General features: G+C 36.8%; 1 protein-coding gene and 1 pseudogene across 3 annotated transcripts in view; one reads left to right on the top strand and one right to left on the bottom strand.

Moving 5' to 3' along the window:
* The window catches only part of MEMO1 (mediator of cell motility 1), a 123263-nt gene that overhangs the window by 68613 nt on the left and 34432 nt on the right, over window positions 1–20218 (bottom strand). The gene's annotated exons all lie outside the window — the stretch shown is intronic.
* On the top strand, window positions 17966–18394 carry LOC109266218 (60S ribosomal protein L31-like; annotated as a pseudogene).

Raw genomic sequence — 20218 nt, 5'->3', positions numbered from 1 at the left:
AAAGTACAAAAAAGTTCTGATTTCAGCAAATATTGTGGTTTGTTTAAAAATTTTAACTTTTTTAAAGTTTATTTATTTATTTTGAGAGAGTGAGAGCAAGTGGGGAAGAGACAGAGACAGGGGGAGAGAAAGAGAATCCCAAGCAGGCTCCGCACTGTCAGTGCAGAGCCCAAAGCAGGACTTGAACTCACAAACCATGAGATCATGACCCGAGCCAAAGACACATGCTTAACCTACTGAGCCTCCCAGGCACCCCTAAAAACTTAAATTTAAGGACAATTACTCCCAAAAAATTATATTACATAATCTCATTAACTGAAGGGAAAATAGTTCAGATTTTCAAAGTAAATTTTTAGCTGCCTAACAAATTTCATACTAACTTAAAAAATAGTGCTCTAAATATTTCCACATTATAGAAAGTTTATAAAACAGAAAATGAATAATGGATAAAAGCAAAGAACATATTATCTCCCAATTTAGGCACTCTACTGCCATCAACTTCACTGATTTTAAGCTCTAAATCAAGCTCTCTTAGCAGTCTTTTTATTAAAAGACCAATTTCCTCAGAAGGATCCTAAGGTAAAAGCTAAACTCCAAGTTTCTTAACTGTCTTTGAATAAGATAACTGAGCATATCTATTTATTACATATGGTTGCTTAATTGTTGATCTACAAAGTGTCAAGTAAAAAAATGAATTCTTCCAGAGAGGCTAACTGATACCTGGCCATAAGGTATCCTTATTTAATACAAGATGATGATGAACTATTGCTTTATTTTTCAAATACCACTGGATTTGAAGGCACACTAATGAGTAGGAAAATCAAAAGTACTATTAAATCCTAGTAAAACTATTTAATGGCTGTGTGATCTTGCCCTGAAAGGGATCAATGGGTATTTACTTCTTAGGATAAGATACTAAAAGTAGATTCCCAAAGGATCAAAGCTCAGGTATTTCCTTAGGAAACAGACAATAAATAATGGGCTGTATTTACTATAATGTAATTTATTAACACTTCTGTTTTTATCCTTCTTGAGTTAAACAAGTTCACAAGCAAGTTTATTCTCATGGTGACAAAAGTAAAGAGATACTACACACACACACACACACACACACACACACACACACACACACACAAAACCAACCCTGCTCTTCCTATGCAACTGACACAATTCTAAGATATGTAATTGAGTAAGCCAAATTGGTTTTCTACACTTTTCTATCTGTTTGGCCTGCTGAAGAATAAGATATTTTTCTTTGCAAATAAAAACTTTCAGTGGTCTCCTCACTCTGAACAAAACTCATGTGTTCTGTAAGCTCTTCTCTTTTTCTACTGAATAAATTAACACATCAGAGGGTTCGTTATGACCAATAATGTTCTAACGTCACAAATAACTTTGCCGTCATTTATTAATTGAATAAATATTTATGGAACACTTATTTATGCGCCAAGAAGTGAAATGGATGATGCAGTTACAGCATTAAAAGGACAGATGCGATGCCTGCCTCCATGGAGCCTCTGTCGGTGTCTTAAATCCAAAGAATGGCTCAAAGACAAAAACTTCAGACACCAGGACAATCTAGTAAAGGAGACATTTTTGGTTAAAAGAAGAGACTTCTAGAGTTGCTCAAAGTATCTCATATATATCAAGAATGACCAACTGCCACAATTTTTTTACCATTAATTTTTAAGTGGTACCTGCCCATTGACACAGTAAACTTAATTCCACAGGATTGGTTAAGGCAAAGTAACATGAGACAAAGCAGAAGCAAAAACTACAAATCCAAACACAAGTATGCTGTCAGATTTTGTTAGCAACCATTCTGTGAAACCTCTTCAAAGTAAAAAACTAATCTGTGATCAAAAATCTACAAATAATAAGAATTTATGCTAGACTTTTTATAACAGTGGCTGCTGGATCTCTGAGTTTCATAGGCCAATAAAATTTCAAAAAAAAATGGGGGTAACCAACACACTAATTTTTATTTTAGCAAGAAAGGACATTTAAAACATATCAGCCATTTATCTACGATCACCATGACTTCATAAAATAAATAACACCAAAAAGTAAGATGAGTACAAAGTAAGATTATCTCAGTCCTTTAAACTGAATAAATTAACCACATTTCGTTGAATGTGTTAAAGAAAGAGAATCCCAGTGTTAAAGTGCATCATTTAAAATAGAGACTTTGGCTTAAATTATATTTCTCCAACATCAGCAAGGCTCAACAATTTGCATTTCTCTTCATCCTTACAAATATATGATACTGTCAAAATTTTTAACTTTTTAACTTAACCCAGTGTTAAAGTGCATCAGTGTTAAAGTGCACCATTATGTACTACTGAGACAAAAATACTCCCAATTAAACTAGGACACATGGCTTCTTATCACTTAGAATTTATTTACTAAGAAAGCTTTTTAAAACTTACTGAGATATGAATTATCAGAAACATTCATGTTTATATTTTAAAAAGCAAAACAGGAGCACCTGGTGGCTCAGTCAGCTGGACATCAGACTCTTGATTTTGGCCTCTATGCAGTCAGTACAGAGCCCGAAGGGGGGGGTCTAGATCTCACAAACCCATGAGATAATGACTTGAGCCAAAATCAAGAGTTGGTCACTCAACCCACTGAGCCACCCAAGCACCCCTCAAAATATTCTTAATGTCTTCAACTTCACAATCTGATATCTAAATTGCTTTTTAACTCACAGTCACTGGTAATCTTTGTTTTTCCATAAAATCATCCTCTGTACCATTTATGGAATTAGTGATGCAATATTTATTTTTTTATCTTTTTTTTTTTTTTTTTAAGAGAGAGTAAGCATGAGCAGGGGAAAGAAGCAGGGAGAGAGAGGGAGGGGGGAGGGAAGGAGGGGAAGAGAGAGAGAGAGAGAGAATGAATCTCAAGAAGGCTCCATGCTCAGCTCTGAGCCCGACATGGGGCTCGATCCCACAGCCCTTGAATCATGACCTGAGCCAAAATCAAGAGTCCAAAGCTCAACCAACTGAGCCACCCAGGTGCCTTAAAATATTTCTTGTAAAAGTGTTCTTCTATTGTCTCTGGGACTCGTGTCCAAAAAACTGACACAAACTGTCCAAGTTCCCACGCCATACATTTCTTGATCTTATGAAAAGTGTCACCAGAAGATGTAACTAACGAAAGGTTTCAGAAGACAACCCAGGAATGGTAATCTCTTCCACAAATGGTCCTTAAATGCTATGTTAACTAAAACATCAAGGGGTCACAGGTGTCCAGTCATAGAAGCAGAATGAATTCTTGAGTTCACATATATGCAGACAGTGGCAACTATTTCACAACCAACAATAATGTCAAGGTGCCATTGATTATAAAACATATCAATTTCAGAAATGTTAAAATGTGGGAATATATACATCTTAAAATTGATGAAATACAGTAGGCACTATAAAAACTACACTCACTACAATGTTCTGATTTTTTCCTTTTATTGCAGAACAGCAAAAATTATATTCATCAAAGACCAACATTTGGGACCACTGCTTCTCACTACAATGAAAAGTGTTTTGAGAAGCCTTACCAACTATAATAATCTCATTTAATTTTAAGTAAACTTTCAGCAGTTCTCCCTAAATCCTTTCTCTCATTATTGATGCTGTATTGTAATCACATACCTAAAATTTATTGTTATGCTGTTTATAAAACTTAGTATCTTATTTTTAGATACATCTAAAGAGATACTATTTGTTTTTATGTATCTATGATAGGACTAATCACATAGAAAATAATATGCTCTTGGGACCACAGGCACTGCCACACTGAATCTAACCTAAAACTATCCAGAGCATTACTAAATCAACCCAAAAGAAACCTTTGCTGTGAAGAACAATGATTATTCTCTTTAATAAAAACCTTAAAGTTTAGGCCAAATCCAAATATCTTGGATTCCTTATTATCCACCAATTTATTTAAACATTTTAAGAATTTACTTACATTTTTAAAACTCTGTAATTCAGAATACAATTGCATTAGAGCAATTAATCATTCAAATAAATGTTTAGTGTGTACCAACAAACTCTTATATTTGGCCAACCGGAAATTACATCCCACTCTTCTACCCACTCATATACAGTTTCTCACAATTTTCACAGTTAATACCAATTCCATTGGCATTTCATATCTAAAAAGGTTGCAAATTTGGAGGATAACAGTGTATTTCTCCCTCCAGGTCACACAGAAAACTGTCATCTGAAAATAGGTTTGGCAGTAATCTCTTTAACAGTCTATGAATTTGCATTGTCTATTCCTACTCCCATTCTCCATTTATAAACAAATTCCCTATCCCTAACAAATGAGGGCACTTAGGTGGCACAGTCAGTTGTGTATCCAACTCTTGATTTCAGCTCAAGTCATGATCTCACAGGTCATGGTATCAAAACCCACAGCGGGACCAGCGCTGACAGCACAGAGCCTGCTTGAGATTCTCTCGCTCCCTCTCTCTACCCCTCCCACACTCACACAGACGCTCTCACTCTTGCTCTCTCTCTCAAAATAAACTTAAAACAAAATGTGACCCAAAATTGCATCTGTTCATAATTATATGTATGACAATGCCTATTTCACCAAAACCTCACCATTCCCTTCAAAGTAATATTTTGAAAGATAAAGTAATTTAATTCATGCCCCCATTTGATAAAAATTAAAATCTAATGCCCTTATATTTGGCATTTCAAATTAAATTAAATATTCTATGTCTTTAACCAAAGAAATGTTAGTTAACTTCTAAGAAAAATGTATTTGGACTTCTAAGATACTTATTTCTACTTGGATGGTAGAACAGCAACGTGATTCTTGCCAGTCACAAGTTTCCCATTACCAATGTTCAGCAAACAACTACTATCTATAGGCCTTTACAGAAGACAAGTTCAATTCAAAATCAAGCGTATTATGCTGCATCATGCTGCTGTTTTAAATTACAATCCTGAAGATTTTGACATGCTCCTACCATTAAATTTTCTAACTAATGGGGTTTCTCCTTCAATAGTCAAAAAGTCGTCTACAGACCAGAATCATCTGATGTGTTTACCTAAGAAAGAGATCTCTAGGTCTTACCACAGAGCATCACAAAGCCATTATCATTGCAATCTCAGGGGATGAAGACATTTTTTTAAACAAGATTTTAACAAGCTCTCCAGGGGACTCCTATACACATTAAAATGTTAGGCGCACTGCCATACATGAGTTTATTTGCCCATGCTATATGAATGAATGTGGCCAAACAGGCTCTTGGAAGGTTTACAACTGAGATTTTTTCATCACCATAAAAAAAAAAAAAAAAAATCACATCATCTTTAAATTAGCAAAATATAAATGGATGAACTTTTACCTCCAAACTACTTTAAAGCTGTAACTTTCATTGTTTCTTAAAATTTACATAAGTTTATTTTTAATGGTGTTTCTAGCCTCCCATTAGGATCAATGCCTCTCCAGCTTTTGCTCTCAAAATAACCTTGATGACAAAGTCAACTCAGATTCTTAGAAACTAGGTGATACACAAATTCAAATTCCCTCTTAAATCTTCTGTTTTAGTCCAAAAATTCATGACATTTATATTTGTATTACTATAGTAATAGGAATAACTACTTGTAATCTCAAAACTCCCATCCTCCTATTTGCAATTTAAATGGAGGCTTCAAGAAGATATACCACGTTTATCCTCTAACACAGAGTCAGGTATTCTACTGAGGAAATATGAACCTGACTCATAAAAGGCAACCACCTAAAATGATAGAAATGCTTAAAATTGGGTCCATAATACTTAATGTGTATCTAACCAAGAATCATTTTCTTCCAATTGCAACTAGTGTGTTTTTCTTCCTTTTTCTAATGTTTCTTTGGGTTATAACCAGTCAGTTGACTGATACTAGTGAATCTGGATACTTTGATAGCAAATCCAAAAACATAATCTGTAGAAAAATAAAACAAGTCTGCCTTATTGGATAGAATCAGGACTAAGGTAACACTTCCTTCACCAAAAGAAAAAAAAGAAAGAAAGAAAGAAAGAAAGAAAAAAGAAAAAGTTTAAAAGGAAAAGTCAGAATTTTCACTTTTCACATATTTCCACCCCAAAACCAATTTACAGACATTACCACATTCTCATCTTATTCTGTGTAATACAGATCTTCTTCTCCAAGAGCTTTCACTTACAGAGTTTAACCAGAAAAAGTAGATCAGGCCCAGTGGACTACATCAAATGAAACGTGTAATATGACTGCCTATTTGTGAACTGATAGAACAATAGATCTGAAACAATCTAAGTGTCCACCAAAAAAACCCAACCAAACAAACAAAAGAAATGCCTGATTAAAAATAAATCATAGTAAATCCATGAAGTAGAAGACTAAACAAATGTTAACCAGTGATGCAAATTTTTATGAATCCCTATGGGAGATGTCTTAATTCAGAAGAAAAAGAAAAGCACTGTACAGAAGAGAAGGTATAATATGTTGTCATTTTGTATGTGCACATATGTGATTATGTAAAATATTTCTGGACGAACATGAAATAAATGGATAAAAGTAACTGCATCCTGACTAAGAGTAGAGCGAAATTATACTTCTCACTGGGTACTTTTTTTGTATCTTTCACATTTTGTACTATGTACATGTACCACCTATCCAAAAACTGAGTACAAAAAAAGATGGTGCATTCATATAACATAATAACATGAAGTTATAAACATTGATGCTGCACCAAGATACGGAAGCAACCTAAGTTCCATGAATTACTGAATAGATAAAGAAGATGTGGTATGTATACACAATGGAATAATGCTCCATTAAAAAAAAAAAAAAATGAAATCTTGCCATTCGTGACAACATGATAGACCTACAGGGTATTATGGGAAGTGAAATACTCCAGAGAAAGACAAACACCTTTATCATTTCCCTTATATCCAGAATCTAAAAAACAAAGCAAATGAATGAACAGGCAGCAACAACAAAAGAGAAACAGACTGGGTGGCTAGAAACAGACCCAAGAGAAACAGACTGAGCACCTGGGTGGCTCAGTCAGTTAAGCGTCCAACTTTTGATTTAGGCTCAGGTCATGATCTCATGGTTCATGAGACTGAGCCCTGCAATGGGCTCCATGTGCTTGAGATTCTCTCTCCCCCTCCTTCTCTCTCTGCCCCTCTTCCACTCACTTGCATGCATTCTCTCTCTCTTAAATAAATTTCTTAAAAAAATAAAGAAAGGGGCGTCTTGGTGGCTGAGTCAGTTAAGCATCCGACTTCAGCTCAGGTGATGATCTCACTGTTCGTGAGTTCGAGCCCTGTATCGGGCTCTGTGCTGACAGCTCAGAGCCTGGAGCCTGCTTTGGATTCTCTGTCTCCCTCTCTCTCTGCTCCTGCCCTGATCACACTCTGTCTCTGTCTCTCAAAAAGTGAATAAACGCTAAAAAAATAAAAATAAAAAAGAAAGAGAAGAAAGAGAGAAATAGACTCATAAATATTGGGAACAAACTGGTGTTGCCAAAGGGGAGAGGAGTGGAGGGATAGGTGGAATGGGTGAAAGTATTAGAGGTACAAACTTCCAGTTATAAATAAATAAGTCTCAAGGATGAAAAATGCAGCATAGGGAATATAGTCAACATTACTATAATACACTTATCGTGGTGAACATTTTGTAAAGTATATAATTGTTGAATCACTATATTCTATACCTGAAGCTAATATTTTATGTCAACCACATGTCAATTAAAAATAATTTTTTAGGGGCACTTGTGTGGCTCAGTCAGTTAAGCATCCAACTTCAACTCAGATCATGATCACCCCGTTCATGGGTTCGAGCTCCACATCGGGCTCTGTGCTGACAGCTCAGAGCCTGGAACCTGCTTCGGAGTCTGTGCCTCCCTCTCTCCCTGCCTCTCTCCCGCTCAAATTCTGTGTGTGTCTCTCTCTCTTAAAAAAAAAAAAAAATAATAATACTTTTTAAATACTTTTTTTTTTAATGTTTATTTATTTTTGAGAGAGAGAGACAGAGAGACAGAGTGCAAGCAGGGGAGGGGCAGAGACAGAGGGAGGCACAGAATCCGAAGCAGGCTCCAGGCTCCAAGCTGTCAGTACAGAGCCTGACGCCGGGCTTGAATTCATGAACTGCGAGATCATGACCTAAGCCAAAGTCAGACACTTAACTGGCTGAGCCACACAGTGCCCCTCTTTTTTTTTTAATGTTTATTTATTTTGAGAGAGGGAAAGAAAACATGAGCAGGAAAGGGAAGAGAGATAGGGAGACAGGCAATCCCAAGCAGGCTCCACCTGTCAGCACAGAGCCCAACGTGGGGCTCAAACTCATGAACCATGAGATCATGACCTGAGCTGAAATCAAGAGTTAGACGCTTAACTGACTGAGCCACCCAGGAACTCCTCAATTAAAAATAACTTTTGTAAAATGATGCTGCATGGGACGCCTGGCTGGGTCAGTCAGTGGAGCATGCAATTCTTTGTCTCAAGATAATAGGTTGGAGCCAGGCATTAAAAAAGAAAAAGAAAAAAAAAAAAATGATGCTGCAGACATCTGTTTATTGACATGGGGCAAAAAGCCTCTAAACGCTAAACCCAACTAACAAACCATTGTTAGACCTAAGACAATACCTATATTAATAATCTAAGTTAAATAAAACCCACTGCTAAAAATTGCCATTGACCAAGAAAAGATACATTAAAGCATTAGGATACATACACATGGACCAATTTGACAAGATTTCCCCCACTAGTAAAAGGGGATTTCCCCTTCTTATTTCACTTCCCTACCCTATTTCTGAAAGGTATAAACAGAGAGCAAGAAAACGTTCTAGGAGGACCTGGGTGGCTCAGTCAGTTAGGAGTCCAACTCTTGGTTTCTGCTCAGGTCATGATCTCATATTCATGAGTTCGCGCCCTGCATCAGGTTCTGCGCTGGCAGTGTAGAGCCTGCTTGGGATTCTCTCTCTCTCTCTCTCTCTCTCTCTCTCTCTCCCTCTCTCTGTCCTTCCCCTGCTCGTGTTCTCTCTCTCAAAATAAATAAACTTTAAAAAAATTTTTGCAAACATTCCAGACAAGAAAAGAGGACATTAAACACCTTATTAGTATCTTCCTTTATGTAATATATAAAACATAATAGTTTCAGGTTGGTTGGTTGTTTTTCTCACTTGTCCTGCAAGGGATTTGAGTTATTCTCCACTCTAACTCTTTCAGCCATCATTTACCAGACAATGTAGAGAAGCCAAGTTGCTTTTTGAAGTAATTAACTATAATCTAATGCAATTTTTGTTTTTGTGCTTTTGTTGTGGCATGTTTGAGGCCTGTTTTTTCACTAAGCATTGGTAGTGCATGTGCCAGCTCATCCGTCTGGAATTATGTTTCTGATTTTGCAACCATAAGATGTAAACAAAAAGAATCCCAGCAAGTTCTTCCTTGCTAACTAGCCAAGAAAACACACCTAATGTGCACTAAGAGATGGGCATGTCAGGTATCAGATACACACGAAAAGGAAAGGTAGTCAGGCATAATGGCCACAAAGATAAAAGGCTTTCCAAGGAGTTCACAGATGGGTAATTTAGGAGGAAAACTAACTTTGAAAACTAAGGGCTGTGGTTAAACATGGAAAGTGAGCTGTACGTGTACAGCCACTCTACCAAACCTTTCCATATCCCTTTGGATTGTTTTCACTTAACTATCACTAAAGCAAATGTATTAAGGTAAAAGCTTCCCAGATTGAAGAATATTTGGGTTTAAAGAGGTCGCGTCCTCTCCCCATTCCCAGAAGATCATACCATAAAAGTTTTGAAAGCCTCAGCCATGCTCAAGAACTCGTACCTTTAAGAGGTCTTAGACAATATCACTGGCACCTTCTTTTAAACCACGGCCACCAGAAAAATTCAACTAAAGAAATAAAAACTCCTTCCCAAACCCCCTCTGCACTTAGGCCAATTAGATAGATAGATAGATAGATAGACAGACAGACAAACAGACAACCACTCAACCAACCTTAGCTCTATAAGCCAGCATTTCCCAAAATCAGAATTGGTAGACCCCTGTATCAAAATAAATTGGAGGGGGTGAGTGAGTCAATGATGACTATGTTGGGGACAGGAAAAACAACAGTACCAATACCAATGACAATTAAGGAAGACCACGAAGTCTTTTCTAAGATGAAGACTTTGACTTGGACACACTGAAAGTTTTAGGAGGCAGAAAGACAACTAGGTAAGATGTCTAGCTGGTAAAGAGTAAGAGCCTTAAGTGCAGAAAAAAGCATGAATGACAGAAACGTATATTTCAGAGCCATTTAATCAGTGGTGAAAGATGAGAATGGCTGAGCAATCTTAATATGCACAAACTATTGATGACAGCACAACTGCTAAAAACATAAGTCTTTGGATACAGACACTTGAGCACGCAAGTAAGAAGTTGAGCCAGGGAGAAAGAAAAATGAGGTGCAGCTCAAGAGACAGAGGGAAAATACAGTACAGTGAAAGCAAAGAGTTAAAATTTTCAATGTAAACAGAATTTGATGCACTGTAATGAATGAGCACAATGAGAACAGAGAAAATGCTAGTCAATGTATTTGGTGAGTATGAGAAATCAGTAACCCTAGGGCAATTAGTTTTCAGTATTTGGGGGTAAACATTAAATTACAAGTAGTGAAAGACCAGAGAAGTTACAAGAAAATGGAGACGGCAAATGAAAACCACTCCAAGAAGAGTTGAAAGCAGCTATCATTGCCTTTTTTTGATTAAAAAAAAAAAAAAAAAGGTCTCTATGTCTCCCAATCTGAAATCTCCAACACCTCAAATACATCAATTCACTCACTTTATGAAATAGAACCTTAGGCATTAGCAATCATATGTTTAAACCTCCCAACAAAGTAAGTTATCTTTGCTGTCATGGGAAAGTCAACATTTTTTAAGCATGCTTTTGGAATAGATGGCAACCAAAATGAATATGAGAGGGCATTTTTTGGAAGATAGTTTCTAAGATTTTTCTCTACACATTCAAATTAAACATGTATTAGACATTAACAATCCTGTACGTGGTTCTATAGAACTCAAGCCAATAGTTCATACCAGTTTTTTAAGATTTTTTTAATGTTTATTTTTGACAGAAAGAGATAACAAACGGGGGAGGGGTAGAGAGAGAGGGAGACAAAGAATCCCAAGCAGGCTCCAGGCTGCCAGCACAAAGCCCTACATAGAGCTTGAACTCATGAACCATGAGATCATGACCTCAAAATCAAGATTCACATACTTAACCAATTGAGCCACCCAGGCGTCCCTTAAAGATTTTATTTGTAAGTAATCTCTACACCCAACGTGGGGCTGGAACTCACAACCCCAAGATCAAGAGTCACATGCTCCACTGACCCAGCCAGCCCGGCGCCCCATCAATAGTTCATGTTAAAAAGGAGAGTGATAATTTAAAATACTAGCATTTGGTAATGGTAGCAAAGCTTTCATCTAAGGACATCAAAGCAACTCTTAAACACCTATTAATTATAGTCATTCTGAACTGTCCTGTTTGCTGCAGCAGAATACAAGCATGAACATGATCACCTTCTACCTGAATGACACAAAGTATTATTTAAAACATTTGTGTTTAATATTCAATAATTATGATAAATGGGGGTATAACAACAAAAGTTGTTTTGGATAAGTACTTCAAAATGAAAAGTAAAATCTTCTCAACATGAACTTCAGTAACTGTCATCCAGAAAAATTCAGAAGGCCAGAATAAACTTTTTTTATTCTACTAAAGAAAAAAATCTATTAAACAAACTACAAACACTGTAAAAAAATACAACAAAAACACTGTTTTCAGCTACTTTAGATATACTTGATGTTTAATTCAAAAAGGAGGTAATAAGGCAGAAAGAACTACAAAATGGGAGTAGAGGAACAGCCAGAATTTAGTGTACCTACAATGTGACAGGCACAGTACTGGGTTCCTTAAAATGTTATTCTTGGTTAACTGTCATAGCAATCCTATGACACAGTCACTATTATTTTTAGCTTACAAACAAACAAGAACACCAGAGTTTCCTCAAGTTCATATAGCCAGTAAAGGGCAATGCCAAGATTCTTGGCCACGCTGGTCTGTCTCTGAGCTGTGAAGCTGTCCTACTCAGCACAGTACCTACTCTAAGAAGCAAGTGATCCAGGTTAAAGTACTAACATTTCCACAGATCTAGGCTTCAGTTTCCTTTTCTATAAAATGAAGAGAGTAAACTCAATTATGTCTATAATTCTAGGTTATTATAATATACTAAGAGGTAGAATTATTTAGATTCATGCTTAAAGATACTTACCAATCACTTGTATACATTTTACTAGGTACAGCTCTAGACTATCAGCTTTCATTCTATGCTTTTCTTGAGTGTTCTATCAGAAACTTAAAAAAGATCAACATAGGGGGTACCTGTCTGGCTCAGTCAGCAGAGAATGCAACTCTTGATCTCAGGGTCATGAGTTTAAGCCCTACATTGGGTGTATAGCTCACAAAAAGAGAGAGAGAGAGAGAGAAAGAAAAAAAGAAAGAAAAAGATCAACATAGGAGAGACAGAGCAGATACCAAGACCTCTTTCCCAAAAGAAAAGAAATACAAAAAAAGAAATATATAAGACAAATGATGCTTAAGAAATTACAACTTTTTTTTAATGTTTATTTATTTATTTTGTGAGAGAGAATGAGCATGAGCAGGGAAGAGGGACTGAGGGAGAGGGACAGAAAATCCCAAGCAGGTTCCAAGCTCAGCGTGGAGCCAGACACAGGGCTTGATCCCACAACCCTGGGATCATGACATGAACTGAAATCAAGTCAGACACCCAACAGATTGAGCCACCCAGGTGCCCAAAAAAATTACACCTTGATAAAAATCCTAAAACAAAGCCTTTTAACATAAAGCTTTTAAATTTATGAATCTTAATGTGTTTTCATCATCAAAAGAATCACCAGAGTTCATTTATTAATTGCCAGCATTATTTATAAGACTTTGACACTTTGACTTTAAGACAGTAAAGACTGAGGTTCTTTGGAAAAATGGCAGATTCTACATCTGGGGCAGGAAATGTAAAATGAGCCTGGAACATCTTATCCCAGATATGATGGTTAATTTTATATGACTCCTTGACTGCCAGGATGCCCAGACATTTGTTCAAACACTATTCTGGGTTTGTCTGTCAGGATGTTTCTGAATGAGATTAACATTTGAAATTGTAGACTAAGTAAAGCAAATTGCCCTCCCTGATGTGGGGAGCCCTATCCAATCATTTGAAGGCCAGAATGAACAAAAAAGCTGACACCCTCGCAAGTAAGATGGAATTCGTCCTGCCTGACAGACTTCAGGCTGGTACACTGGTTTTCTTCCTTCCTTCAGACTAAAACCAAAAAACAACACTGGCTCTTCCTGAGTCTTGAGCTGGACCAGAACTACATACACCACTAGCTCTCCTGGGCCTCCAGATGCTAAGCACAGATCTTGAAACTTGTGAGCCTCTAAAATTCATAAGCGAATTTATTATAATAAATCTCTTTCTATATATATGCATATATCCTTTTGGTTATGTTTTTCTAGATAATACAGACTAATACACCACAATGCAGGAAAGTTATCAAAGACTATTAGGGCCATGTCTAGAGGACTCAAGAGTTAGCTTAAAGAGACTCCAACTGACTAAAGATGGGACAAACTGAGTATCTTTTAAGTCTATGAGTTCACAATGACACTTGAAAAATTTTTTTTTGCTGGTCACCTGTATCCAAAGGTATCTTTTATCCTAATGCTAAGGAACCAATTCATTATTTTGATAACTGGTAAATAAAGGAAAAGGATCAAGCATTACTTATCCCACTTTTTCTAAATGAACTGTTCCTTCAAGTAACTAGATTAATTGAGGACAGGAAATATCCTCTTAGAGAAATATTATGGATAATAAATGAGGGTAGAATGATTAAAAACTGTCACCACTTCACAAGTCCTAATAAATTATTAGATGTAAACAGTGGTCACGAATGGCTACCGGTATCACCAAAGAGAGACAATCAGGCAATTCCCTACTGTCTGACAAAAACAAAAACAAAAACCCTAAGTCTGATCTAGTCCCTAAATCTGTGTTGTTCACTACAGGAGTCACTAGCTCCATGTGGCTACTAGGCACTTGCAATTGCAGCTAATTCTAATTGAGATGTGATATAAGTGTAAAATATACACCAGATTTCTAAGATTTAGTACAAAAAATGTAAAATACATCAATAGTTATGCTGGCTTCATGTTGAAATAATATTTTGGATATAGTAAGTGGGATAAAATATATTAAAACCAATTTCTCGGGGCGCCTGGCTGGCTCAGTCAGTTAAGCGTCTGACTTCAGCTCGGGTCATGATCTCATAATCTGTGAGTTCGAGCCCCGCGTTGGGCTCTGTGCTGACAGCTGAAAGCCTGGCACCTACTTTGGATTCTGTTGTCTCCCTCTCTCTCTGCCCCTCCCCGCTCACACTGTCTCTCTCTGTCTCAAACATAAATAAAAACATTAAAATAAATAAATAAATAAATAGCCAATTTCTCCTGTTTTATGTTTTTAAAGTGGATACCAGAAAGAATTCAAATTACCAATATGTGGCTCAAATTTATGGCTTTCTTTTAATTTATACTAGACAATGCTGCTCTAGATCTAATTAATAATTTTTATAAAATAAATGTGACAGAAGAACATGTTGAACACCATCCCAGAGATGGAGTTACAAAGATCCAGCCTGCAAGAATCTCTAAAAAAGAAAAGACCCAGTCTCTTCAACAACAAAACAAAATTGCAAGGAAAAAAAAAAGAAAAAACAGAGTGAGATGGAAAGGGAATGTGTAGATTTGAAAAGACATAACATCAGGAAGGAGGCAAAAAGTCTCTTCATCACAGCTTTTCTTTCTTTTTTTTTTTTTTTAACATTTATTTATTTCTGAGAGAGAGAGTCCAAGCATGGGAGGGGCAGAGAGGGAAGGAGACAGAAAATTGGAAGCAGACTCCACACTATCAGCACAGAATCTAACATGGGACTCGAAGTCATGAACTATATGATCATGACCTAAGCCAAAGTTCAACGCTCAACCGACTGAGCCACCCAGGTACCCCAGCTCTTTGACATTAAACTGGAAAAGACAAGAAAAGAAAAGGTATACAGATCGGGGAAAAAAAAAGAATAAAAACCGTCCATCTAAGCAAATGACATGATCATCTATGTAAAAAAATCCACAAGAATCAGTAACAACTCCTGAAATAAATGAGCAAGTATAGCAAGGTTGCAGAACACAGGTTAAAATACAAAAGTCAACTGCTTTTCTATATACCAGCAATGAACAAGTGGAATTTGAAATGAAAACACAGTAACATTTATATTAATACCAAAAAAAAAAAAAAAAAGATGAAATACTTGGGTATGAAACTAACAAAACTGTATAAAACCTACATGAAATAAACTACAAATTCTGATAAATGAAACCATAGAACTAAATAAATGAATGGAAACATATTCCATGTTCATGGATAGGAAGACTCAACATTAACAAGATGTCAGTTCTTCCCAATTTAATCTACAGATTCAATGCATCCCAATCAAAAGCCCAGCAAGTTATTTTGTGGGTATCAACAAACTCATTCTGAATATTTATTTCATGGAGAGGCAAAAGACCAAGAAAAGCCAACATAATATTGAAGGAGAACAAAGTTGGAGGACAACTGCTGCTACCCAACATTAAGACTTACGATAAAGCTACAGTAGTCAAGACAGAATGATATTGGCTAAAAAACAAATACAGCAATGGATCAGAATAGAGAGCCCAAAAATAGACACCCAGAAATATAGTCATCTGATCTTCGACAAAAGAAAGGAGTCAATAAAATTAAGAAGAGTCTTTTCAACAAATGGTGGCTGAACAAACAGACATCAAATATGGTAAATCTCTACCTCTTCTATTCAATTTTGCTGTGATCCTAAAACTGCTCTAAAGAAATATTTTTTTAATAATAATAATATATTTTTTAAATACTTATGAGACATATTAACCACTTGCAACATATAAGCCTTATTTGAATCGCAACTTAAAAACAGTTTAAAAAAAAAAATTGTGACTGGGCGCCTGGGTGGCTCAGTCAGTTAAGTGTCCAACTTCAGCTCAGGTCATGATCTCATAATTCGTGGGTTTGAGCCCCTGCGTTGGGCTCTGTGCTGACAGACTGCTTAGAGCCTGGAGCCTGCTTCGGATTCTGTGTCTCCTTCTCTGTCTCTGCCCCCCGCCCCCGCCCCTTGTGCTCTGTCTCTCGAAAATAAATGTAAAAAAAAAAAAAAAAAAAGAAATTCTAATAATCAGGAAAATGTAAGCATTAATTGGATATGAAATAACGACTTTTTTACAGTAATGATATTAGTACAGTTATGTTTTAAACTTTTAAGAATTAGTTTCTTTTAGAGCTATATACTGAAATGTTTACAGATAAAATGATATTCTAGGATCTGTGTCAAAATAATATGGGGGTAGAAGCGCCTGGGTGGCTCAGTCAGTCAAGTGTCCAACTCTTGATTTTGGCTCAGGTCATGATGTCATTAGTTTGTGCGGTTGAGCCCACATCAGGCTCCACACTGACAGCACAGAGCCTGCTTGCGATTCTCTCTCCCTCTTAGCCCCTCCCCCCTTTCTCTTAAAATAAACTTTAAAATCATAATAATATGGAGGTAAAAATAATATGGGAGGGCAGACACAAGGGGATACAGGTGAAACAAACTGGCAATGGACTAATAATTTTGTAGTCCTGGGACAGGTAAATGGGAATCCATTACACTATCCTCCCCAGTTATGTAAAACCACAGAATTTGAGTTAAAAAGAACTTTGGAGGGGTGCCTGGGTGGCTCAGTCAGTTAAGCATCTGACCTCAACTCAGGTCACGATCTCACAGTTCAAGAGTTCAGGCCCAGCATCAGGCTCTGTGCTGACAGCTCGGAGCCTGGAGCCTGCTTTGGATTCTGTGTCTCCCTCTCTCTCTGCCCCTCCCCTGCTCAAGCTCTGTGTCTCTGCCTCTCAAAAATAAATAAATATTTTTTAAAAAAGAAGAACTTTGGAAATCAGAGAATGGTAAACGTGAGCGAAAGAAATGGAAACAAAGCCAAAAATATCTGAGTTTGTGACCTGGATAAAAAACTTTGAGTTTCAGTTTTTTCATCTATAAAAATAAGTATAAAACACTAAGCACCTTACACAGGGTGGCTTAGCATTAAGTGGAATAACACATACAAAAACATGTATTTCCTTAAAAAGCCAACTGTATCCTAAAGTATTAAACAAACACAAACTCAACTGGCCTAATCTCATTTTGAAAGTGAGAAAAATTTTTTAAATCCTCATAAGTCTACATGCAATTTGCTCCTCCTTCCTAAAACCATCCCTTTATCCCCAGTAACCATCACTTTATCCCCAGAATATACTGTATACAGTGTATCCCAGTTTTATACAGAAGACACTCTACATATTCCCCATGCTTAAATGGTGACTTATTTTAAGATGAAAAGAATTTTACAAACTTACCACTCACCAGCTAGTGTTAGTTACTACTACCAGTTATTTGGTGATTTTTAGAGTTCCAAATAGACACACTTCTTTTGGCTAACAGGTGGTACTTATTACTTTTGCCATTAAGAAATAGTTCAATGAGGGGTGCCTGGGTGGCTCAGTCAGTTGAGCGACTGACTTCAGCTCAAGTCATGATCTCACAGTTTGTGAGTTCGAGCCCCGCGTCGGGCTCTGTGCTGACAACTCAGAGCCTGGAGCCTGCTTCGGATTCTGTGTCTCCCTCTCTCTCTGCCCTCCCCCGCTCATGCTCTGTCTCTCTCTGTCTCAGAAATAAACATTAAAAATTAAAAAAAAAAAAAAAAAAGAAAGAGAAATAGTTTAATGAGCTTCCTTTCCAACCCAGGCCCAGCAGAATGGCTCCCGCAAAGAAGGGTGGAGAGAAGAAGTGTCATTCTCCATCAACGAGTAGCGACCAGAGAATACACCATCAACATTCACAAGCGCATCCATGGAGTGGGTTTCAAGAAGCATGCTCCTCAGGCACTCAAAGAGATCCGGAAATTTGCTATGAAGGAGATGGGAACCCCAGATGTGCGCATTGACACCAGGCTCAACAAAGCTGTTTGGGCCAAAGGAATAAGGAATATTCCATACCATATCCGTGTGCAGTTGTCCAGAAAACATAACGAGGATGAAGATACACCAAACAGGCTCTATACACTGGTTACCTATGTACCTGTCACCACTTTCAAAAATCTACAGACTGTTAATGTGGATGAGAACTAACTGCTGATTGTCAAATAAAGGTATAAAACTATAAAAAGAAATTGTTTAATGAGTGTTTGCTATTAAAACTAGCCCTGATATTCACATCCCAGAGAAAGCTAAATCACTTGATGCCAGTTCTTTACGGATTTCAAGGATGTCACACATATTTTAGTTAAAATTTATTAAAAATTTCTTTCCTCAGGGTGCCTGGGTGGCTCAGTCAGTTAAGCATCTGACTTTGGCTCAGGTCATGATCTCATAGTTTGTGGGTTCGAGCCCCACGTTGAGCCCCATGTTGAGCTCCACGCTGGCAGTGTAGAGCCTACTTGGGATTCTCTCTCTCACCTCGCTTCTCTCTCTACCCCTCCCCCACTTGTGTGTACATGTGCTCACTCTCTCAAAATAAATGAATAAACTTTAAGTAAAAAAAAAATTTCTTTTCTCAATTTTTTTAAGTTAAATACCTTAGGAAAGAATAACATATTTAGGCAAAAACAACCTAATAGATGCTGCAACATTTGTACAATGGTATAAAATCATTTCTGTCAATGGTTATTTTGGGATGTCAAATTTTAGATACTTACTTTGGTCACCTCTATATAGTCTAAAGTTTTCTATATAATGAAGCATTTTTATGATGGAAAAAAAGCTTTGTATAAATATAGAATAATAGAGGACTTCATTCTATAAAGGGACATGGAAACAATAATGAATACTAAATTGTTCTGTAGTTACTAATGTAACTTCATTAAATGAAAATTGCTATGTAAAAGAAGTTAATAGGTCTCAATCAGTTGGTCATCAATTAATAGTAACTATTTTTAATAGAAATATAATATTTTAATAAAATTTTATAAATTTTTAATATTAGTGTCCAGTGGAAAATTTTTAAATTTTGAGGTAACATTTATGTAATTGAAGAGTTCTGAAAATAGTTACAATGACATTACTGTTCTGACCTCTGTTCTCATATATTATCTTGGAGAGCCATCTGAGGCCTCAGAAGAATGAGGGAATGACCAGGAAGCTCAGACAACAGGAATCAAAATTTACAAGTCCCAACCAAGAGTCAGGAGTCCTGCCTGTGTAACTCAATCTGTGGTTCAAGAACCACATTCAAGAAATCAGCTGGTGTGCTTAATAAAAAATCAGACTCCCCCAAAGCCTAACCCAAAAAGACTGAATCAGAATATATATGAAAGTATCAAGCCACATAACAGCACTTCACTAAAGATTATTTTATTTTCTTCCTATAAACCTTAAATAGCTTCCCCCAGCCCATGAAACCATCTCACATCATTTAAATAATTCCAAATATCTCATCTTGCAAAGTGATCCTAGTATCTGGTTCTGCCTCTCTTGGCAACAGGATGCATCCGCAGACCTGGGATCCTTCTGGCTTCAGTTAACACCAAGGGACCCAGGGCTGCCGACACCTAAGTGGGGCCGACTACAAAGAGCTTCTACCTTGGGATTAACAACTCTGCTCAGGAGCTTTCATGTCCATCTTCTAACCTGGAAGTCTCTGAATTTTGCACTGCCTACAACTCCTAATAGTATTAGCAGATTTCCTTCTCCTGGTAGCAAACCTAGCTATTTGTTCTGCCAGTGACTCAACTGCAGAGTGTTCTGTCAGTGACCAAATTGTATAGTGATAAATCTTCGAAGAAGTGCCTCAGATTAATTACAAAGGAGGCCTCCTTCTCTTACTTTTTATCTCCTTGATAACAAAACTACCTTCCACACTTCATATCCCTGAATTTCAACTCTATACTCTCCCCCAAATTCCTGACATATAAACTGTTTTATTTCACAATCAACATCTATTTGTGTTTTTTGTTTTTATCTTAATTTTATTGTCAATGTTGTCCATTATAGATAGA

This window comes from Panthera pardus, unplaced genomic scaffold (assembly GCF_024362965.1).
Source record: "Panthera pardus isolate Hobbes unplaced genomic scaffold, ASM2436296v1 HiC_scaffold_26, whole genome shotgun sequence".
Classification (NCBI taxonomy): Eukaryota; Metazoa; Chordata; class Mammalia; order Carnivora; family Felidae; genus Panthera; species Panthera pardus.
The sequence above is the reverse complement of the archived record's forward strand: the minus strand, read 5'-3'. Positions and strand labels throughout refer to the sequence as shown.